The sequence below is a fragment of the Artibeus jamaicensis genome, unplaced genomic scaffold (assembly GCF_021234435.1).
Source record: "Artibeus jamaicensis isolate MK-2021 breed Jamaican fruit bat unplaced genomic scaffold, CSHL_Jam_final contig_515, whole genome shotgun sequence".
NCBI lineage: Eukaryota > Metazoa > Chordata > Mammalia > Chiroptera > Phyllostomidae > Artibeus > Artibeus jamaicensis.
The window spans coordinates 3,201,233-3,225,177 of NW_026521869.1; the positions used below are offsets into that span (position 1 = coordinate 3,201,233).

The following is a 23,945-nucleotide window of genomic DNA, read 5'->3' on the forward strand; positions in this document are numbered from 1 at the left end:
CTACAATCGGATTAACACCCTAAGTAAAAAAACGAGACATGTAAGTATTATAAATTATTTCAAAGCTTGATATAGTAGGATAAAAAGGCAACTTGAAAAATGTCAACTATAATTGGTTCCAGTAAGGCTCAAATATACCCCTTTCTAGACTTGATGTATTTATATTTGGTGAAATGTACAGACTCCAAAGTCAAAGTTGTGGAAAGCAATCTTAATCTATGATTACTGTGACCTTACATCAAAACAGTAAGCTCTCTTGATGTTGGTTATAAATGTTAAAAAAAGAAAAATATTTAAGACATTCAACATTGAGAATTATAGTGTTTTATTTTCTTTATGAGTTCCCTTTCTATGCCATGGCAGGTTTGGACCAGCTTCTGAAGTTTTATTTGTGCTTTCAATGGCAGAAAAATCGCAGAGTTCCTTTAGTGAGCTTTCTCATCTGCATCACTTCCTCTGAGACACATTCATCTTTCACGCCACAACCCCTTTCCTCACTTAGTTCCTCTGGCTGCATACCCAGCACTACTTCTTCAATGGAGGCAGTGTCAATTTCCCAGAGTCATCTACTATTTCTAGAACTCCATTTACATTCCATCCACATCCTGTAGTTTTCACACTTGTCTTGTCCGACTATGAGGAGTCAACACTGTCTGTAACTCTTGGAGTCTGGGTGCAAATTTCACAGTAGCATCCTTAACCTGAGCTTGCAGTTTCACCAGATGGTTTAAGGTTAATCAATTCATGCAGGATTCTGAAACGATGCAACCAGCCTCTTTGCTGGAAATAGAATGTTCTTGTTGTCTCCTTGTAATTACCTTCCCCTTCAGTGCAGCACTAAGATACCTTGGCCTGAATGCTAGTGAAACTGACTGGGATTTGTTTCTCATTACAGTCCTCAACCTAAAGTAGAAGAAAATGCTCCAACTGAAACCTAAGCAGCTTTCTCTTCCTACTGCAACTTAAACTAAAAGAGGTTGCAGCAACTTTACCTTAGTTTTTACATTCATCAGGCTTTTAAAATATGGTTTGTAATGGAGCTTCACGTAGGCCTCGGTCTTCTCGCCTTGTCTTTGCTTTGCTATCACCATTTTCGAATCTAACCATATTCAATTTCACTTCCAGTGTTATCGCTTTTTGCTTCCTTACTGCTGTCCGCATTCTGGACCAATTCCCTCTTTTGATTATCAACTTTTGTAAAATGTCATACAGGTTTATCACAGGAAGACAAGAAAGCAATACAACTATTCTTTACTGCTGTGTGGAAATTAACCCACCACCAACAAACTTTGAAAGAAGTGATGTAACTGGTTGCTAATCATGATGCACATCTTTTATTTGCAAAATGGTTTATGGACTAAAGAGCGAGCTGCAAAGTTTATGTAACAATTCAGTTAGTAATTGGTAACTGAATTTCAACCACGGTGGGGGCTGGTGTTACTTAGCTGTGAAAAATGCATGTTGGAACAGTGCAAAGTAAGAACTACATGCATCTAAAAAGAAAACCTTGTATTAGTTCACAGTCAATCTTTAATTAAATTTAGGTAACTACTAGCCAGTCCTAATCCTAGTTACATAAAACTTGGAGCTTCTCAACGGAACTCTATTTCTCAAAGGAACGCTAGTTCCAAGACTCTGAATTACTCTTTGGAGCTAGAAGAATGTTCACACAATTTTCCCAATTAGGATTTGTAGACAATCTAAAAATCTATTTTTTTTTTGACAACTTAGACCCCCTTTGCTCATTTTAATGATCTTGAGTTCTGCAAAAACTACTGTTGTCCAGATTAGAAAACTTTACAATCATCACAAGGCACAAGACCATGTGTACTTACAACTTGTTCCACAGCAACCAGTACAATGCTGACTGATGTAAAAGAGGAGCGTCCATCACATTAATGTTGTTTTAGTTTTGACTTTCTTTATCTTAGCCAAAAAGGCTGAAACAGCAATCAGTTTTGTTTTTGAATTCATTTATTTAGTAAATCTTTTCATTCAGGGCCATAAACAAAGCTTACATCGACCTTTAAAAGAAAATTAACTTGCCCTGGCTGGTATGGCTTGGTGGGTGGAGCGCTGGCCTGCAAACTGAAAGCTTGCTGGTTCAATTGCAGGTCAAGAGGTATGCCTGGATTGTGGGCCAGGACCCCACTAGGGGGCGTTTGAGTGGCAACCAGTTGATGTATCTCCCATGCATACAACGATGTTTCTCTCCTCTCTCTAAATGAAGAGCAAGGGCCAGAGAAAAAGGGAAATAGAGAAAGAGAGAGAATGAGAATGAATGAATGAATTAAATTAACATTGACTATTTATAAAATTCCCCCCTTTATATTTCTCATATTTGAGAAACCCCTCAGACAATATGCCTAATTAATGACAAATTAACCTAGTATTAGATTCAAGACTCCCAGCTTGCAACCATCTGCCTGACTTGAACAGAGCTCAAGTCATATAGGATGATCACCCACTGGTACATCAAAGAGTACTTATAAAATGTCTAGTAGTTCAGCAAATGTAAATCCCAGAACATTTGATCTCTGAGAATTTCAGGGGCTGAAAAGATTATGTCATTATTTTTAAGAAAAGATGACTACTGTTAAAAGGTCTGCCCCCCCACCCCCAACCAATGGCCTGTTCTTAAACTACTGATTCAGAAAAATTATACTGTCCTTGAAATCATATTTACTTTTGAAAGCTGAATGAAGGAAAAAACTGCTAATTGAATACAATATCAAAATTCTGCTCATGTCAATTTTTTGCTCAGTTTTTAAAATGTTTTATCCAAACTAATTTACAAACTTCTTACCTTATTAAATAAATTCTTTGATTTCTTGATCATATAAAAGCATACAGATGTTTTCTTAAGAAAAACATCCTGCAACTTTATTCCTAAATGAAAACAAATTTACAGGTAAAACAACATACAAAAACTAATACCGATTATGACCCTCACACTTTCCATTTTCCATTATGTCCTCATCCACATACATTAATCACAACAAGTCATGATGTGAACAGCAGTGGTAAAAGTTTAATCATTGGACATTTATGCTTTCTTATTTTTAACTTATGCTCTAGTCATAATGTTTTCAGTGCTTAGCCATTAAAAAATACATAATACATGCACATTTCTGTACATTTCAATTCTCTCAGGTAGAAGAGATGAGAGCCCCAATTTTACTGATCAGAAAAAGCCCACAACAAATATAATCTCAAATATATCATCTATCTACTTTGCACACCTTGTGTTATGGAAATTTACAGGCATACTCTCACCATCAGACCTGAGATGGAAAGGCTAATCATACTTCAGTATATTCCAAACTGGTTATGCCTTGCTTTATGTGTAATGCCTTTGTTACTAGACAAGGTTTCCAATGATCAAAAGTTTTAAAGCTTTCAGAAGAAAAAGACAAGAGGATCCTAACTACTGTGGTTCAAGCTGGTTGGGAACCCTCTGCAAAGCAAAGGGTCGCCTATTCGATTCCCGGTCAGGGAACATACCCAGACTGCAGGTTCAATCCCTGCTGAGTCCATGTATGGGAGGAACACACTGTCATTTCTGTCTCCCCCGCCCCAAATCAATAAACATATCCTCCAGTGGGGATTAAAAAAACAAAAACTGAGACATGCCAAGTGAGACAGTTTGGAAGTAGATGTCCCCCTCCACCCACCATAAGTGTTTGTTACTTTAAACTAATAAGTTTTGGGTAATTTATTACATAGTGGTATATAAGTAATACAGAGGGCCCCAATCCACATCCAAAAAGTAAAATGTACAACTTATGAATTAGCTGAAAAGGTCTAAAATTCAGAATTGCCTTTATCTTTGGTCAACAATAATTTCAAAACTCCACAGCTTTCTGAAGAAAAAATAATAATAAAAATTAAAAATCGCACAACAACCCAGAGATTTAAGGGGATGAAAACCTCAGCAAGAATGTAAATCAGTTACTAGAAATATACTTCATTATATCAGGACAACAAAATAGATTTTACCTTTATAAATCCATTTTCTTTTAGTTGGACAGTCCTTCGTTTCCAACTCATCATTATTGTGCCAGAAGTACTTTCTACATTTAAGACAGAAAGATACACTACCTCTTCTTCCTATTTCCAGTCATTTTCCAAGACCCAGGAATCCTTTTCTGACATCTCTAAGATTCCTGAAAAGAGATGTTTTCTTTTAAATTACTTTGTGTAACAACCAATGCCTTTTGCAAATAATATATTTAAAATAGCTTACATATCCTCATTAACATGTTCAGTAATCACAACAGTTCATTATGTGAACAGCAGTGAAAAGGTTTAATCACTGGATATGAATTTATTGGAGGAAGCAAAGATATAATCAAATAATCAAAATGAGAACCTCAGTGTCCTCAGCAAAACAATAAAAACTAGTAACAAAAATCACACAAAAGTGATAAACAAATATAAATACAACTCGACTAAGAAAAATTCCATTTATAACCAAGTACAAACTTCTCTATCCACAAGTACACCAACAATACCTATGGCAGTGACCCCTTGTGGCTTCCCTGGATTAGTTAGTGACTTTCGGTTAAGCAGTCTACATTTGAGTAAATCTGTTCTGCAGTAATACAAAGAATGCACCAGAATAATGTGACAGCCACTGTTTCATCTTTCCTAAGAGAACCTCAACACCTGGAATCCAATTGAGCAGGAAAAAAAGCCCTCTTTTCTCTGTACTCTGAGGTGAACTGGCAGCATCTTTACTTTCACTCTATCTTTAAAAAACTGAAAACTCAGCGCCCCCATTCCAGGTACCCTCCCCAGCCCCACCCACCTCCACCTAGGTTCTCAGCAGGTTCCATACTTCTGAACCCATTTGAAAAGAAGCCCTTTTGCCCACAGTTCCACTTCCATCAGTAAAATCTAGCCCCACCGGCCTTCCTGTTTTAATACACCTACACCCCATGGTGCTATCCATTTAAAGTTACCTTTGATGGGGTAGGAGGGCATTAAGACTACTTCGTGCTGATCACTGCTTATTTTCAAGATTATCAAATTGCACAGGGTTTCCCCACAAGCCCTGGTTCTTTCAAATGCATAACTGGTTGGACAGGAGGTTTTTTCAGGAACACATATGACACTCATCTATCTGTGTACCAGGGCCTGAAAAGACAAATTCACCTTAGATATTGTCTCTGCACTCAAGGAGCATCTTCTAGCAGGTTCCTTACAAACTCTGAGCCCTTAAAATTAGGGCAACCACCACAGTGAGCCCCCACTTCACACCTACGAGACTGTGGAGAAAATGGAACTCTCATCCACTATGAATGGCAATGTAAAGTGGTGCAGCCACTTTGGAAAAACAGTTCAGCTAGCTTTCCTCAAGAGGTTGGTTGGACATGAGGAGTTAGCATATTCCCCAGCAATTCCACCCTTAGGAATAGACTCATAAGAAAAGCAGGTTCAGCCCTGGCTGGCCTGACTCAGTGGGATTGAGTGCTGCCCTGGGAACAGAAAGGGGGTTACATTCCCTGTCAGAGCACATGCCTGGGTTGTGGGCCAGGTCCCCAGCTAGGGGCCTGCGAGCAACTGACTGGTGTCTCTCTCACACACACAGGAGTCTCTCCCACTTTCTATCTCCCTTCCCTGCTCTCCAAAAAATAAACAAATAACATCTCTATAAATCAATCAATCAATCAATCAATCAATCCAGATCCTACCCTTTGCATGCCAAGCATGCTCATTCTGCATGGACCAATTTTCCCCAAATGTGACTGTTAAGAAAGCTATATAATCAACAGCTCTATGAGTTTCAGTCAAATAAAATATAAGCATATTATAATAGAAAGTAGATGTCAATAAATAATACCTTGAGCTGAGTCTTTTTGACTAGAATTTGGACAAAGTAACAAAAAGGGGAAAAAGAAACAATATTGCTTGGACATGCTGGAATTCTTCTTGCGAGTCTTGCGAGCAAGAGAAGGAAACGAAGAAGTTACAAACATTCTGGTGAGCAGGAAATAAATAAGCCACTTAATATGCTAAGGAGCTCTTCCAAGAAGCAAAATAGAAATTATGCCCTAACTAGCCCCATTTTGTTTTTCTATGAAAACTGCAATTTCATACTGTAAACGTACAGCATCGTCCTAAGATATTCCCACTCCTGAAAGCTTTCTATGATGCCCCACTCCTTAAACAAAACCCTTCTGTACAGCCCCTCTTAAGACTGCTATTGAGGAGTCCCCCCCACTAGACCCTGAGCTTACCAAAACCTCACCTTATTTCCTTAATTGCCACATTTTTGCAAAGGGTCTTACAAGAAAACTGTCTGTTGAATTGAAAGTCAACGTCTTCTCCTATTAGACTCATTTATGCTCCTTTGGGGTCACACACCTTCGCCCGACCATACCAACAGCTCCATTACCTATGCATTAGGAAACGACCAAGTAAAACGCAAATACATACACACACACACGGTGTGTGTGTATGTGTGTGTGTGTCCCTCTTAGTAAATTTACTTTTGGCCCAAATTTGTCTTCAATATTTCTAGGACACACGCGTTTATCCCCTCTTTCCATCAAGTCCTCCATTCCCTTTTGGAGCTCGCGGCCAGAGACCCATCGCTCGCCCCGGAACTCGCCTCAGCGTTCGTCCCGCCGCTCCGCTTCGCATCCTCAGGCGTGGCCTCAGAAGAACAGCGATGGCAGTGGATTTAACCACGGGGAGCGAAAACAGCGCAGAACAAGTCGATTACAACAAAACCCCCTCACCAACCGGGAACAGAGAGAGAGGCTCCCTGAAGTGCTCGACTTAGTGCAGTCCCCCGCCTTTCCAATTGGCTGCTGACACGTGACGCGGCCCGTCTCCGCTCACGGCGTCTGGCGCGGTGACCACCCGAAGGAAGGATAAGAGCCCTGCGCCAAACTAGGAGCCCGCCTTGCGGACCAACGAGCGGCGCTGGCGGGGCGGGCGGAGTAAAATTTACTGTGATTCACGGTAGCCGGGAACTTCGACAGTGCAGCTCTTTGTACCGAGAGGACCCGAGTTTGCTCGGCAGTGGGCTGCAGCACTCAGCACACCCTGCTAGGCCGCCAGCGGGGATATTGTTTTTCACCAGTGCGCAAGAGCAGCCCCCGAGCTACGTGAAAACCCAGCACGGCCAGGCGGGTGGGAGGCCAGAGAGGGGGGCGGGGCCGGACGGAGCTGGGGAGGGGGGGTTGGCTCGGTGCAGGTGACGTGCTTGAGCTGCGTAAAGTGGGACCGGGGAAGGAAACAGGCCGACCTGAAGGTTTCAAGTCGTTGCAGGTTTTCCCGCTCAGTGATTGCCTCCAAATTTCTCATACTTTCTTATTGCCTGCCGCTTCCATGACTTTGAACGACAGTTACTCGGAAGGAATTCTGCTTCCTTTCTTATGATTTAACACGAAGAAACGGCAAAAGAGGGAAATTTGGGAGAACTGTTGAAGGCGCGCGCTTCCATTTAGAGTGTGTGGGTTGCTCTTGAGCATGAGTACAGATCAGATTTCACACCCCGGAGTTTGATGAGGCCGGTCGTATTCTGGCAGGATCTGGTCATTGGCTAGGTAGTTTCCTTTAGCTCTAGAGGAGGGCAGATCTTAAGCCCAAGCTAATTTGAACCCATATTTATAGTCCAGGCTGGTAGGTTGGTCATTAAAATCAATGTTCAAAGAAAAATGGGAAATAGAAACGTGGGTAAAAGTGATCATAGACAAAAGAGAAATGCACTTTAAAAAGAGGTAGCCTATTAAGGTAATGTGAGATGCAGTGTTAAGCTGTTGACAAAGCACTACTCGATCAAAAGGAGCTTTATGGGAGTGGAGGTCATTGAGTTGGACCTTGATTTGAACCTTACCGAGATCGGGGGATGGGGTGGGAGCAAGATAGCACTTAAGTGCAGATAAAATACACAGAAGTGGAAAAAACTTGGAAACAAATTATGTTTTAAAGACTTTATTTATTTTTTAGAAGTAGGGGAAAGGAGGGAGAAAGAGAGGGAAAGAAACATCTATGTGTGGTTGCCTCTTGCTGGCCCCAAACAGGGGACCTGGCTTGCAAGCCAGGCATGGGCCCTGACTGGGAATCAAACCGGTGACCCTTTGGTTCATAGGCCAGCACTCAATCCAGTGAGCCACCCTAGCCAGGGCAGAAACAAATTATTTTTCAAAATTAAAAAGTCAGGTTAAGAAATATCAACCATGTATGGTAGGCCTTTTGTAGTCACTTTTTTTGTTTTGTGTTTTGTTTTTAGATAGGTCTCTTTTCTCCACTTAAGCAGTTATAATTGTATACTTTCCATTTCCCTCTGGGATTTCTTTCCATCAATGACACTGCTCTCTCTACAGATTACTTGCCTCAAGTCAGTGAGCATGCTTACATTACAGCCCTCCTACTCTCTGCATTGAAAGTGATGGGGGTTCAAGAGTTGGAAGTTTTCAGTTTAAGTAATAGCTAATAAGCTTAGTAATCAATGCTTGTAAGAACTATTGTGCCAGGAACTGAAGGTATGTTCCACCCTGACTCTAAGCAGTTCCACCTTTGTTCCTCAGGAGGACTGCAAGAAGTCAAGGTGGTATCTGAGCCATTGTCCTCCAAGGTGATATTGTTATAGGAAAACGAAGCAACCAGACACCGAGGGATTCTGGAGTACGAGGTTTATTGTTTAACGTGCACGGGCCCAGAGGAGTCATTTCCAAATTCTGAGCCCCGAACAAAGGATTCTTGGGTTTATATAGTCTACGGGTCTTCCTGTCCACTGACAAAAGCGGGATACAGAAGCAGAATGTGACAATTGTTCTATCAGCAGGGGTGCTAGTCCCAGCCCTACTGACTATCCGGCTATCAGCATTCCCAGCAGGGGTACTAGGTGAGTCAAAGTCTCCTAGGACCTCTCCCTTCATTTCCAGTCCTCACTATCCGGCCACCCGCCGTCCCAGACGGCCCCATCATTCTCTCTAGGGCGCCTGGGGCCTGGGCAAATAAAGGTTAAATAGAGGTTTTTCAAAGTTTCCCATATCAAGATGACCACAGCCCAGGACACAGCTAAGGACCTCTGCCCAGGGGGAGAATACTGCAGCTTTCTTAATCCAATTAACTTTCCCCTGAATTCCAAGCCCCTTACATCTTGTTCTTATAAAAAGGGCCATTTTAAAAGGGAATTTAAGACAGTCTGTTAGGTTATGAACCCGCCATCTTCTCAGATTGCCTGCCATCTAAAGCATCCGTAAAGGTTCAATCCCTATCTCTGATTATTGGTTTCAGTATGTGACAGACAGCTTGAAGTCTTTTCCAGTTTTTTCCAGTTTCAGAAGTAGAGCATTCCTATGAAACCTCATAAACTGAAATGGCATAAAACAAACAGTAAGTTTGCATTCAGAAAGTTCCCATTATACCATTGCACTTTTACGAGAGACCTACATTAATACCTGTTCTCACTGAAAGAAATTCAGAGGATTTTCACTTGTACAGGGGGAGAAGTGATGACTGTACTAAATACATCTGGCAAAGTGAAGTGGCATAATTCAAACTTCAGAATGGGGAATACCTATACTTGTATATGTAAAGTCTTGAGACCATGTGCAGTTCTACACTACCCTTCCCTTTACAACTGGGTTCTTGTGCTTTTCAGCCTCCCGCAGCCATATCCCTGTCAGCATCTACTAAAACAAAGTTGACGAAGGGTCACTGATAATCTTGCTCAGCCCAGAATTATGGGCTGTAAACTGTGATTCTCTCAGAGTGGTAAGAGAAGTTTTATTGTCCATTCTGATCCAATTAACTAGAAAAATGGTTACAAAGCTAATTCTTAAGGTATGTGAAGAATTACCTAAAGCTGGAACTTTTTAAGGATACATGGGATATTCCAGAAAGGTTTTTATTTCTCCAGAGTAAGGGTGATAGAGTGGCAAGCAAGTCACTGAAGTTCACTGATGCTAGTGAACCTGACCTTGAGTATTCTTGGACATGAGCCTGGGGATCAAAAATAAATTCAGCATTTGTTCAAGTTGAAGACGTTAAAAAAAGTCCTTCAAAAAACCAAAAACTCCGAAGACTGTAGCCTCAGTAGAAGATGAAATAGAAATAAACTGATTTCTAACCATCACCTCTGTCTCTAGGACTACAAGGGAAATTTCACATTCTTATTTGGTACTAAGTGGAGAGGGGAGATATTATGTAAGAATCCTCTAAAACAATGATCAAACACACACACAAAACAGTTGTCAAAATTGAAATTTACTGTTAGTTTGTATGTACTACCTTGGCGGTGTGAATCTGGTTATTGAATGCTGCTGTCTGACTTCAGGAAGATAATTTAATGTATATGGTTACAGACTAGTGGTATGTCAGAGTATTTGAAAAGAACGTAATCTACCCTGACCCACAACAAACCCTAAACTTACAATCTAAATTGGATATAGAACACATTTAAATTCTAAGCCACAAATAATTCCTATAAATGAAGTTGCCAATATAATTTAGCAGTTCATGGTTTTAATAAAATAAAAGTACCATACAGGTAAACAAGACACTAATATGAAGTTACCATATTCAACAAAAAATCCAATACACAAAGAATTCAAATTCTAGAGTAACTGCACAAAATATAAAACATTTCTGTTATGTTAAATATTTCAAGAAATGAGAAAACTTTGTGATAAAAAAGCAGATTTGGAAAAAAAGCAAAGGACTTTTTAAAAAATTATTAAAGTGTAAAACTTTAGTACTAGATTAAGCTTAGCTGAAGAGAATGAGTGAACTGGAAGAAAGATCTATTGAATTTACTAAGAATGCATCACAGAAAAACAGGGAAATATGATATAAGTTAAGACACAAGATAAAGAGAAAGATCTAACATATCTAATCAGAATTCCAGAAGAGGGAAATAGTAAGGGGAGTCAGTATTTAAGTAAATGAGGCCTTGCTAGCTACTGATGAACAATACCGATCAAACTTCAAAAAGCCTGTTAATTATTAAGCTAGATGTAAAAAATGAACGCATTAAAGATAAAGCAAATCAACACTAAATGAGTTCATCAGATTAAAACTGCAGAAAACTAAGGCAAATATATTTTAAAAGCAGCAGAAAAGATAGGTCAAAAGAGCAAAAGCTGCCATCTCAACAGCAAAAATAGAAACCAGAAAAAAGTAGTAGTATATCTTACTATACCTTCAATATAATGAGAGGTGATAGGCTGTAAATATAAAAAACATAATTTTATTTATTTTTTAAGCAAGTTTTTTTTTTAAGATTTTATTTATCTTTAGAGGGGAAGGGAAGGAGAGAGGGAGAGAAATATTAATGTATGGTTGCCTTTTGTGCATCCCCTGCTGGGAACTGACCTGCAGGGAACTGGCCTGCAGGGAACCAGCCTGTAAACCAAGTATGTGCCCTGACTGGGAATTGAACTGCGATTGTCTGGTTCGCAGGCCTGTGCTCAATCCACTGAGCTACATCAGCCAGGGCAAAAAACATAATTTTAAAACAGAGGATAAATTAAAAGCATTTTCAGATAAATAAGTACTCCAAGAGTTTATCATCAAAAAAACTATTTCTGTACTTGAGGCATAAGGGAAATGACACCAAATGGAACTACCTGAGGAGTGGGAAAGAATAAAGGATAATAAAATGATAAATGTGGGGATAATCTAAATAAGCATTGATTGTAAACAACAAAAAGACTAAAATGTATATTAATAACAATATAATATTGGAGTTGGATACAGTATCCTAAGCTTCTTGAACTCTCTGCCAGGTTGGTAAATATATTTAGTTTAACTTTGATAAGCTAAATATGTAGAGTAAATTATCTAGAATATCACTATAAAAGTAGAAAATGTATATAGTTTATAAGCTAAGAAAGAAAATTATGAGAGAAACTAATCAGTTCAAAGGAAGACAATAAAGAAATGAAAAAAAGTAGGGCAATACAAAACATTACATATACTAATATAAAGAAATCCAAATTAATATGAATAGACTAAATGTTCCAGCTAAAGATCAAACAAAATCCAGCTATACTCTCTCTCTAAAACAAACTAATTAAAAAGTAATTTAAAAATTGGGTGTAAAGGTGTGAAGTAAGATGTATTTAAGAAATAGTCATTAAAATAAAGATGATATAGATTTATTATCATAGAAATGGGAAAAATTATAAGCACTAAAAGAATTACTTTGCAATAATAAAGGTTTAATATGTCAAGAAGAGATGAATTCTAAATTTTTATAATTCAGAAATAATGGTAAAAAGGTTATATATTACATATGAGATGTAAACAAAAACATTTTAATTTTTTTATTTACTTTTTAAAATTAGTTTATTATTGTTCAATTACAGTTGTCTGCATTTCCCCCCCACCTCTCTCCCCCTGACCTCAGCCAAACCCACCTCCCTCCCTTGCTTCCACCCTCCCCCTTGGTTTTGTCCATGTGTCCTTTATAGTAGTTCCTGAAAACTCTTCTCCCCACTGTCTCCTCCCCACTCCCCTTTGGCTATTGATTTGGCTATTGTTAACTTCATAGTAACCACAAAGAAAAAACACAGTAAATACAAAAAATAAAATAAAAAAGGAATCTAAATATAACACAAAAGAAAACCATCAAAACACAGGGAAGAGAAGAAAAAGGAACTGAGAAGACAGAAAACAGTTAAAAATGGCATTAAATACATACTTATCAGTAATTATTTAAAATGTAAATGGACTAAACACTGCAATCAAAAGACAAAACATGGCTGAATGGATAATTAGGAAGACACATTCATAAAGTTCTACAAGCAATTTACTTTAGAAGTAAGGAAGAAGCCCTAGCTGGCGTAGCTCAGTGGATTGAGCACAGGCCTGTGAACCAGAGTATCGCGGTTCAATTCCCAGTCAGGGCACATGCCTGGGTTGCAGGCCAGTTCCCAGCAGGGGACACATGACAGGCAACCATACATTGATATTTCTCTCCCTCTCTCCTTCCCTTCCCCTCTAAAGATAAGTAAATAAAATTTTAAAAATTAAAAAAAAAGAAGTAAGGAAGACACACAAACTAAAAAAAGTAAAGAGATGAAAAAAGATATTACATACAAATGGAAATGAAAAAAAAGCTGGAGTAGTTATACTTCGATATGACAAAAGATATTTTAAAACAAAAACTGTAATATACAACAAAGAAGGGTATTATATAATACCCTTAAAAGGGTTAATCAATCGAGAATTTATAATGCTTATAAAGATATATACACCCAACACTGGAACACCAAAATATATGAAGCAAATATTAACTGGTCTAAAGGTGGAAATTGGAAGCAATGAAATAATAAGATCGAACTTTAACACCTCACTTAGATTAATGGATAGATTATCCAGACAGAATATCACTAAGGAAACATGGCCCTTAAGTGACACATTAAATCACATGCAAACAACACTTCATTCTTACTGTCCTACAAGTCAGTCATAAACATAAACATACCAAGAAGCATACCATTGTCATGAAAAAATACACATTCTTAGTAAGGAGAACATGGATGAAGTTAAAACTATTCATTGTAGGTCCATTTTAAATAAAGTGTTCTCCTATTATTTGCTCTAAAGCAGCAATTTTCAACTGGTGTGCCATAGAACACTGGTTCACTGCAAGAATTTTTAAAACACACCATTACTGACTGTTCAGGAACCCTGACCTCTTTTCCCTCAGACTGTAAAATTAAAATATGACAACAGCCAACACAACAACGGTCAGTGTAAACAAATCAAAGTTATATTATTTGTCAGGCTGTGCCATGTAATATTAGTAATTAGTTTATGTGTGCCACAAGATGAAAAAATAGAAAATCACTACTCTAAACAGATACTAATTCTGAAATTCTATGACATTCTTATCATTCTTCATAATCCACTCCTTTCTTTTTTATATTGCTTTGTTAAGACATAACAAAATAACTTAATGGAAATTCATGATGTTCCTGTGACATAGTCAGTACTTTAGAATGTTAGTCATTCTTGCACTTAAATGTCATTGTCTGCATTAGGTCTCTTTGATGTAAGATTGTGTTACTGTCTATTATTCGACTAAAATAACTCTTTTCATAGGTTCACAGAACAGCAAAATCATTCCTCTGGCCAAGTTATGGAGCAGATAGCCTACTAAATATGCTTTCCTAGAAATGAATATAGTCATTAATATACCATTTTTTTAAATTAATCACCTAATTTACATTTTATGCCACTTTGTTTTATATACCTAAGTTATATAAAATAGTGGCTTTCTATCAAAGAAACAAGGGACACAGACAAGGCTAAAAAGATCCTCTTGACCAGGATGTCTGCAAATCGTGTACCTCTTTCTTTTAGGGTGATGTTTGGTGTTAATTAATATTGTAATATTTTACATAAAAGCTATGAAATTATCAAAGCACATAATATTAGCAAATAAGTACACTTAAAACACAAGCTTCTTTCAATTCCTAGCTTTCTCCCAATTTTTTTTGACAAAGGTGTAATAGCTCCCAATATTACCTTCAGTACCTCAACTCAAACACTCCCTCCTCTATCTTTCACAGCCTTGTCTTTACTTGCTATACTTATCACTAGCAATTTTTCTTTTTCTTTTAGCACTTCAACATTTCTCCTTAAACAGTTTATTGGGTAATTAGCACACATTTGTTCTGGTTGACCTCTGCTTTAAGTAAAAGACCTTTCATTGGAACTGAACTAAATGAAATGAGCATTAAAACCAGGGTGCTTTTGTAGCCTTTGTAGGAGGGGGACTAGGGAGGAAATTGGGACAACTGTAGTAGAATAATCAACATTTAATTTAAATATATATCTTTTAAAATAAGAAAATGAAGGGAAATGTAAATAAATATGAGTGAACATATTTGACAGGTCAAATGTTTTTTAGAATGAAATCTAGGTACTTCTAATATATTGAAATAATAGATGGCCATTAAAACAAAATTTTATTGATAGCTAAATTTTTATTTTTTTATTAAAAAATTTATTTATAGCCCTGGCTGCTGTAGCTCAGTGGATTGAGCATGGACCTGCTAACCAAAAAATTGTAGTTTGATTCCCAGTCAGGGCACATGCCTGGGTTGCAGCCAGTTCCCAGCAGGGGACACATGACAGGCAACCATACATTGATATTTCTCTCCCTTTCTCCTTCCCTTCTCCTCTAAAGATAAATAAATAAAATTTAAAAAATTATTTATATATTTAGGGGAAAAGACAAAGAAAGACAGTGAGAGAAATATCGATGCAAGACATGTCAATTGGCTGCCTTTTTCACACCCCCAACTGGGAACCTGGACCACACCCAGGCATGTGACCTGACGGGGAATAGAACTGATAACCTTATGGTTTCTATGCCAGTGCTCAATCTACTGAGCCCCACCAGCCAGGGCTGATAGCTTGATTTTTAAAAAATCTGGGAGAATATACACCGAACTCCTAACCATGGTTATCTTGGAGAATTAGGAGTATAGAAGTATTATGAATATTTTTTACTTCCTGGTATTTACATACTCACATATTGTTTGAATGTTTTATAACAAACATGTATTGCTATCACACTGAATAAGGTACCTTAGTTTCAGACAAAGTATCCAAAGAAATAAGCAACTTTTTGAATACTAAAATTGTAAATCTAAATAGGTAATGTCAGAGCAAAGGTTGCAAAATGACATGAAGAGAAAAAAGATCAGTGTGAATTGGAACTGACAGAGAAGACTATCTGGGAGCTGATGCAGAACTATAAGAAATGAAGAACATCATGGAAAAAAAAAGATAGGTCATATGGAATTTCCTACACAAACCAAACCAGTGCAGAAGAGAGAACTTGACTTAAAAAGGTGTAGGAAGGACCCTGCCTGGGTTGCTCAGTTGGTTAGAGCATGGTCCCTATACACCAAGATTGCAGGTTTGACCCTGGATCAGGACATATACAAGGACCAACCAAAGAATGCATAAATAAGTACAACAACTAATCAGTATTTATCTGTCTAAAATCAATCAATATAATTTTTAAATAGCTGTAGGAGGAAGAATTATCACCATACCATCTATAAAAATGTCTCCTTCTTAGAAGAAAGCTAATATTTATAAGAAAGTATTAACCTCTCCCCTTAATGGTAAGATAATATGGAATAAAATGAATAAGACTATACACAAATGTTCACTCAATATAGGAAATAGCATTTACAACCAAAAAATAGAAGCAGTATTAATGTTCAATAGTTGAAGAATGCCCTTGTTAACAGAGTACAACTACTTCCGATTACAAAGCCATTAAATATCATAATTATGTAAAAAACTAGTAAATCTAAGCACAGAAAAAAGCCTGGAAGCAAATTTTCTGAACATTAGCCCTCGCCGGGTAGCTCAGTTGATTAGCATGTGGTCCCTATACACCAAGGTTGTGGGTTCAATACCATCAGGGCACATAACATACAGGAATCAACCAATGAATGCATAAATAAGTGGAACAATATATCAGTGTTTCTCTTTCTCTCTTTAGGATTAAATCCAGGTACTCTCTCTTTCTTTCCCTCTCTCCCCTTCTTTTGTCACTCTAAAAAAATCAAATAAAAAATTTCAAAATTTAATATTTTATTTATTTTTAGAGAGAGGGGAAGGGATGAAGAAAGTGGGAGAGAAACATCAATGTGTGGTTGCCTCTCATGTGTCTCCTATGGGGACCTGGCCTGCAACCCAGGCATGTGACCTGACTGGGAATCGAACCAGCAACCGTTTGCTTCACAGGCCCGTGCTCAATCCACTGAGCTATACCAGCTAGGGCCCTGAATGTTCATTGTAATTGTTTACAAATAACTTAGAGGAACAATTAGTGCTTTTTCTTCCTTTTTTCTCATTTCTAAATGTTTTAGTAGTAGTATTACCATAATAGTGTATATGAAAAAATTCTCATTTAATTTTTAATAGGAGATATAATGTACAATATGATGACTCTATTGTATATTTGAAAGTTGCTAAGAGGCTAGATCTTAAAAGACCTCATCACAACAAAAAAGAAACTATGTGTGTGATGGGCGTTAACTAGACTTGTTGTGGTGATCATTTAACAATATATTCAAATATTGAAAAAAGGTTGTATACCTAAAACTAATATAATGATATGTATCAGTTACATCTCAATAAAAAAAAGATGTTTTCTCCAAAACAGAAACACAATGTCATGATAATTAAGGCCCTTCCTCCCATCAAGCCTCAATTTCCCCCTTCTTTACAGTGAGGGGGTTGGCCTCCATGATCTCTAAGAGTTTTCCCAGCTCAGAGTCCCTGGACATCTGCTTCCAAGTTGAAGCCATGAGAAACCAAAGGCACCTTCCAGGAGAGATGGCTCCTGCCATTCCTAGATGGTCTCTGCTGCTTTTTAGACAGCAACTTGAAATCTCCTGCATTTCTTTCTTATAACTATTCAAAATCCTAAATTGCCATGTAGGCATTTCTATCAAAAAAAAAACAAGGGACTGTTGTGTTCCAGGCAGCACTCAGGGGTTAGCGTATGTGGGTATGACAAAGAACCAGATGCAGGCCTCATATCTGGGCAGTTCACAGTAGAGTGGGGAAGATGGTGTGGAAGCACTAGGATTTGGTTCAATACTGTAGATGCACGCAAGGTTCCTAATCCAGAATTGGTAGAAGAATGGCAAGTCAGGCTCCTGAAAGGATATGATAGCTAATCTGAGTCTGAAAGCTGAGGACTAATCACCAGAACTAACATAGGGACAATGGGCATTTCAGGCAGATGGAAAAGTAAGTCCCTAAAACAAGAAGCAAGAAATGTCTAACAACTAGAGCATGGAATGCAAGGAGGCATGTAGGGAGGGAAGAGATAAGCTGCAGAGCCCAGCAGAAGGCACATCACTGGAAGGTCAGTAAGCCTCAGGAAGGAGTTGGCTTTAAGTTTGCAGGTAGCTGAAGGAAAGTGACTGGTATAGGTTGAATTGTGTCCCTCAAAAAAGTCATATCATAATCCTAATACCCAGTACTTCAGAATGTGACCTAATTTGGAGACAGGGTCGTTACAGAGGTAACAAAGCTAAAATGAGGTTGCTAGGGTGAATTCTAATCCAACATGACTCATAAAAGAGGAATTTAGACAAAGAAACACACATGTCTAATGGAAGATAAGGTGAAAAACACAGGAAAAAACCACCATTTTATAAACCAAGGAGAGAGACATGGCACAGGCCCTTCCCACACAAGCTCTTAGGAGGAACTAACCCTGCAGACACTTTGATTTTGGACTCTGTAACTGTGAAACAATAGATTTCTGTTGTTTAAACCAAGAAAATGTTGAGAATAAAAATTAAAAGGAGTCTGTAAAACCAGTATTAAAACACAGTAAAAGTCGAGTATTAAATTTATAACATATTAAAAGAGTCTGTGTGTAATTTGCCTTAGTGTCTAAATGCAATAAAAGAACAAATGACTATATCTAAAAAGTATGTTCACTTACATTCCCAGAATGGAAGAATGAGGCAGTTTAAGAATCTTTCTTACATAATCATAGACTTTGCTATTACAAAGTGTGTAACAGGGTACAGAGCATGTGTCCCCTGATAATAGAGGAACACCCCAGCAATCCTGCCTTCAGTCTGGATGTTACTGACCGGACAGGGCTTGGGGGACGGGATACTATTACTGAATGGGCCCCCCTTCTCCCAGGGTTCCCCTGTACTGGGTCTGCCTTGCCTGCTGCAGGGAATTATAGCTTTCAATACCAGAGTTTGGTGAAAAGGAAAGGAATTGTTTATTCAAAAGTTATACAGACTTAAGAGTAATGACTTAATCTCTTCATTAAAATCCTGAAGTCCCTTAAAACACCCACAAACATATCTCAGGAAAAGAAATAGAAGTCTGTGGCTCAGGTAGCCCCTGGTCCTTCCCAGTAATCCAGGCTTTGGCTGACAGGCCTCCCTTGGTTCCCAGCACCATCAGCTGTGTCACCAGGATCTCAACAGCAACCCACATGGCACCTCCTCATGGCCCACCAGCAAGAGTCCTTTTGCCCCTTTCCTTCCTGCAACATCTCTCTTGCATTCTTCCAAACTGCTAAGAGAGAGCTGTGCATCACTGCCACATCTTGCTGTCCAGCTTCCCAAGCTGCGTAACAAAGGGAGCCCCAAAGCCACGTGGTTCTACCCTTCATGGCTTCTGTGCCTGGGTTTAAATCCCAGCACCAGTCTTTCTCTGCATCCCCATTTCTGACTCCTCCCACATTGCCTACACCTGCCAGCATTCCCATATTTTTCCAGCTTTTCTGAGTCCAGGCAGGCATGGCCCCGTGGCTTGAAGTGAGTCATCTCCACATCTCCAAGCTCTCACACAGGGGCTGTAACCAGGGGGAGCTGCCTCCCAGTTAGGTACTGCTTCAAAGTCAGTCCCACCTTCCTGGCTGAAAGCAAGGCCACATCTATTAACATATCCACGAAACTGGTCAAAAGTTATAGATACGTTAAATGACCATTCCTGAGGTTCTTTGCAAAATTGTTGCTATGCAAAACAACTCTCAATGGCCCTGCTCCATGCATCCCATCCCCCAATTCAGACTATAGGGTGAGGACATCCTATATTTTTAATATTTCCTGGACACCCTGAGTTCTGGACCCCATTACAAATACCTCTTTGGGGGGCTCCCAGGCTGCACCCTGTTATGAGGACTGGGGGCAGGGAATGGCAGAAGGTACAGCATTTAAGACACATTGCAAAAGAAAGGCAAAATCAATAGCCCTGCCTTCCTGATGGCAGGTAGGCTGCTGCCCATGGCGAATTGTGTACAAAACTGTGAGAACATGCAGCGGTTCCTGACATAGCCAGGGGGCAGATGAGCACCTCAATGCCTGTGTGTCACTGCCCAGGGAACTCTTGCCCTGACAAAAGATGGCAGCCAAAAAGATACTGGGAAGCTGACAAAAATGGCAGACACTATTGATGACGGGAGAGACCTGGTTCTTCTTGCTGACACATGTAAAGAATTACAGATCAGCAGATCTATTAGGGTGTAATCAGTTTATTAGTGACCTGTTCCCATGGAAGAGAACAGGACTGGGGAGGGGAGGCGGTGAAAGGCAAAGTTTCAGGTCAAAGCCAAGCAACAAAAGTAGGAGCAGCTGAAGACCAGGGTGGCAAGCCCCCAGGCAGCCTGAGGCCAGGTGACCAGAGGGGCTCAGTGGCCTGAGGGTCAAGCCAAGAGGGTCAAGAGCGCCCCAAGCCCGCTGGGGAACAAGAGTTAGAGTCCTTTGTTCTGAGGACCTGTATAGTTGGTGGAATAGGAGAAAAAAGTTACATATTGATTAACAGGTAAATGTGGTGCCAGCTTTCCTGGGGGAACATGACTACCCAAATTTAGGTATGTGTGATAGCCCAAATCCTTATCTTGCTCCAGACTCCATTTGCTCATCTTGTTGTAAAACAAATACATGAGAGGAGGCAGTTCATTAAAATTGAGGCACTTTCCAAATTTGTTTATGAGTTCTTCCTGTAAGCATTAGGGACTCCCTTGTAAAACAGATAGTGACCAGAGATAGACAATTAACCAAAGTTGTTTTATAAGGTTCTTCTTCGGGCACTGTGGACCCTCTCCTGCATTCCAGGCCATGGGATGAAAGCAGTTTCAAGGCTTTCTTTCCCAGATAGTGGAAATGCTACATAGAATTTCAAGGATTTCCCTTCTCTCTTGCTAATGTAGTGTTTCTTGTGATGTTGGAACAGCTGGCAATATTATCAGACACCAAGCTCAGGACTGCAGAGTTACTGTGTGAGACATGTCTCCTTCCTCCTCCCTGCCTTGTTTTAGTATTTAATGTACCTAATCTGTAAAAGGTGTTTCCTGGCAACCAGGATGCTAGATGCCAGCCAATAACAGTATTTCAGTCTCAGAGTTCTTCCTATGCTGTCTCCTGCCTCACTACCGCACCATAGTAAGAGCTAGATATGAGATCACATAGGAAGTTCCAAGCTGAGCATTTAAACTAGGGTGGGTCAAAGGTCAGGAGGGTGCCACAAAGTCGGAGGAGGTCTGTGGAGGGGTCAGCCACAAGGCCTGCCTGCCTGGAGAAAACAGCAGCAGAGCTGATGGAGCTACAGGGACCTGCCAAGCCAAGCACAGACACATGAGAGCTGCTTCCAGCTGAATTGTGACCGGGAATGTTGAGTTGAAGAATTCTATTTCTCTGAAGGATGTACGGAGGAGTCACTCTCTTGGTATGGGACTTCAGAGCTTGGTGCAAGCTCGCTAGCTCTCTTTCTCAGTTTTTGGCATTTGGACACTTGGGACCTCTGGCCCTGCTCCCCACACAGATGAGAGCACTCATGGGACTAGGATATGAAGGGCCCACCAGAGGCTTAGACCTTGCAGAGGTGGGGAGCCCACACCTGGAGGCAGTGTCCCACACAGGGGTGTGTGCCTCCCTGGGCTCCACCCTCTGGGCAGCGCAACAGGGCACACTGTTTCTGGGACTGCTACATGGAGGCTGAGAACAGAACACTCCAGATCCTGAAGGACAGCTGCTGAGAGAGGATGGGGACTCTGAAACCCACAGCACACATTCCTGAGAGGATGGAGATCTGTTTGAGAGACTGGCTGATGGACAGATAAGGACACAGGGTACTTCTGGGTTGGTTTTGGCTTGCAGCCTTTTGGGGAGCAAGGGAGGTTCTGAGTCTCATGGGAGAGGAGGGTTCTGAGCCCGAGTGGAACCCTGTTACTAAAAACCTGTTTCCTTCAACACTAATTGTTGAGTCATGGAGAGTGAAGGTGGCAATGGCCAAGTCCTGGTTTTTGCACAGTGACGAGTATACATACAAATTACTTCATTTCTGCAGAGTACCCGGATATTTCTTTCCAGTTATACAATTCCCACTTAAAATCTGTTAAATTTATTTATTCCTCATGTAATAGTGATGAAAAATGTGTACAGTGACATTTTCAGGTATAGAGCATATCACTTGTATATAAAAGGCACCAGGCACCAAAATTCAAATACAGTGAAAACTCAGTCCTCGAACTTCATTTGTTCTGGAAGGCTGTTCCAGAAGCAATTTGTTCGAAAACTGAATCTCCTTTGTCACTGGAGAGAAGTGTGACTGATCACGTAAGTAGCAGCATGGAAACGGCTGTTAGGGAGAGAATCGAGACCCGAAGTTTTGTTAGACAGCTGAGACATTTTTTCCATGAACAGCTTGGTCGAAAAGCAGTTGTTCAAGAACCGAGGTTTCACTGTACAATCACATTTTAACTGAGTTTGTACTGAGATGAATATCTTATCTTTGAGCCTGTTGACAAATTTATCCTGTTCATCTTGAATTATTCCACTAGAAAGAAGAAAGAAAAAAGTTTCAACTTCAACTACTATGTTTAACTATTCACTGACTGCCTGAGTAGGATTTTTATAGGAACAGGAAAAAGACTATAATGCCTGGATAAACTTGAGCCTCTTAATTATGAGGACATTTATTGTTTCACTTTGTTGCCTTGCTATATTTATCTGAAAACAAAGATTAGACATGAGGAATATTTCTGGGGATAGGGCACTATTCAGATGGAAGAGACAATCTTGCCTACCATTCAGAGGGAAAACAAACAAACCAAATATACCCAAAACTCTGTTCTATGTGAGGACATGTATTTATTACCTGTGTTCCCCTCTTGGAAAAACACAAAATACTCTCCTTCTTTAGCAATACATACTCTTCTCCTACTGACAGGTCATGCTTCTTATTTACCAGAACATAAATCCTTAATCTCTGCTTTTTTCATCAAAAAATAAGTTGGCAATTCTTATTTTGCCCCTCTTCAAACATCCTGATTCACAAAGAAGACAAGTTAGTTTTTCAATGCATGTACATATTTACTATATGGAATATTTTAGAAAAAATTGGGAGATTCAAACTATTTTCAAGCTCAGTGATTCTGCATATCATGCAGTCCAATTCCTTATTAAAAAGACTTTAGTGATAGATTATTTAGCAGTTAAAACTGTGTATAAAGATTTGGAGTAACATGGGGTAAATGCATTATAAGATGAGAAAGGTATAGTATATGGTATAAACCATATGATCTCAACTCCGAGTTATTGTTATTTTTTAAATTTATTGTTATTTTTTAAATTTATATATTTCCTTGCTTTTCCTATAATAAACATATTACTTTTAAAACTAGAAAGTCATAACAGGATTTTGGCAATTACTTTTCATTCTTCTTTCTTATGCTACTAAGACTTTCCACTTCTCAGCCAGTGAAAAGCCAGTGTTTTTCAGCCAGTGTTTTCACAGGCAATAGCAAAGTAGTTAATGATATTTCAGAAAAATTAAGAGCTGTTTTGTAAATATTAAAGGTCATTGGGGGACATGCCTGAAAATTGTGCTTGTAGCATCACTGTTTCTTCAGACAGTAGTTTCTCTTCTACCGGTGCCTCAACTAATTGTAAGCCCTTTGTCGTCTTGAACATCCTGTAGTCTTTGACAGGAACAAGTCTTGGATTGACCATTGGTAGCATCTCTTGCACTTCAGCCTGTTTCTCTGCACCTATTGGTAAAGGTCTCCCTTTAAACCGTACTTATGATCCTCAAGAGCAACCTCTTCAGAATCACCAGGAAGTGGCTTTTTTAGGATCTTCTGTCTTGCTTTACCTTTAAGATGTACACCTTGGAGAACCTTTGACAGAAGTTTTTTAAAATAAGGTTATTTTAGAAATTATCACACAGAAGATTATCTATAAAAATACCACTAATGCAAAGCACTTATCTGGTTACTGTGTAGTTATGAAAGAAAGGTCATCGTCTCTGTAGGAGAATGCAAACAAGGTTGGGGTGGGTTTGTTTGTTGATTGTTTGCATCTATACAGAAATATTAGCATGATGCTGAAAGTTTCTAAAATGATCAAAATAACTAGAGAAAGGTGGCAATTTTGAAAGTCTTCAAGATGTGCTTTGAGTAGTAC

General features: G+C 39.2%; 1 long non-coding RNA gene across 2 annotated transcripts; it reads right to left on the minus strand.

Annotated features, from left to right (window-relative positions):
• Positions 1 to 572: 572 nt before the first annotated feature.
• LOC128627992 (uncharacterized) lies at positions 573 to 6,610 on the minus strand. Of its 2 annotated transcripts, XR_008392293.1 has the most exons (5): positions 6,254 to 6,610; positions 4,965 to 5,139; positions 4,000 to 4,166; positions 2,807 to 2,889; positions 573 to 2,220 (listed from the first exon to the last, which is right to left on the minus strand). It is a non-coding gene; the product is annotated as an uncharacterized LOC128627992 (long non-coding RNA). The 2 variants fall into 2 exon arrangements; XR_008392294.1 differs by lacking the exon at positions 4,965 to 5,139 and having other exon boundaries at positions 6,254 to 6,609.
• Between the last annotated feature and the right edge of the window lie 17,335 nt (positions 6,611 to 23,945).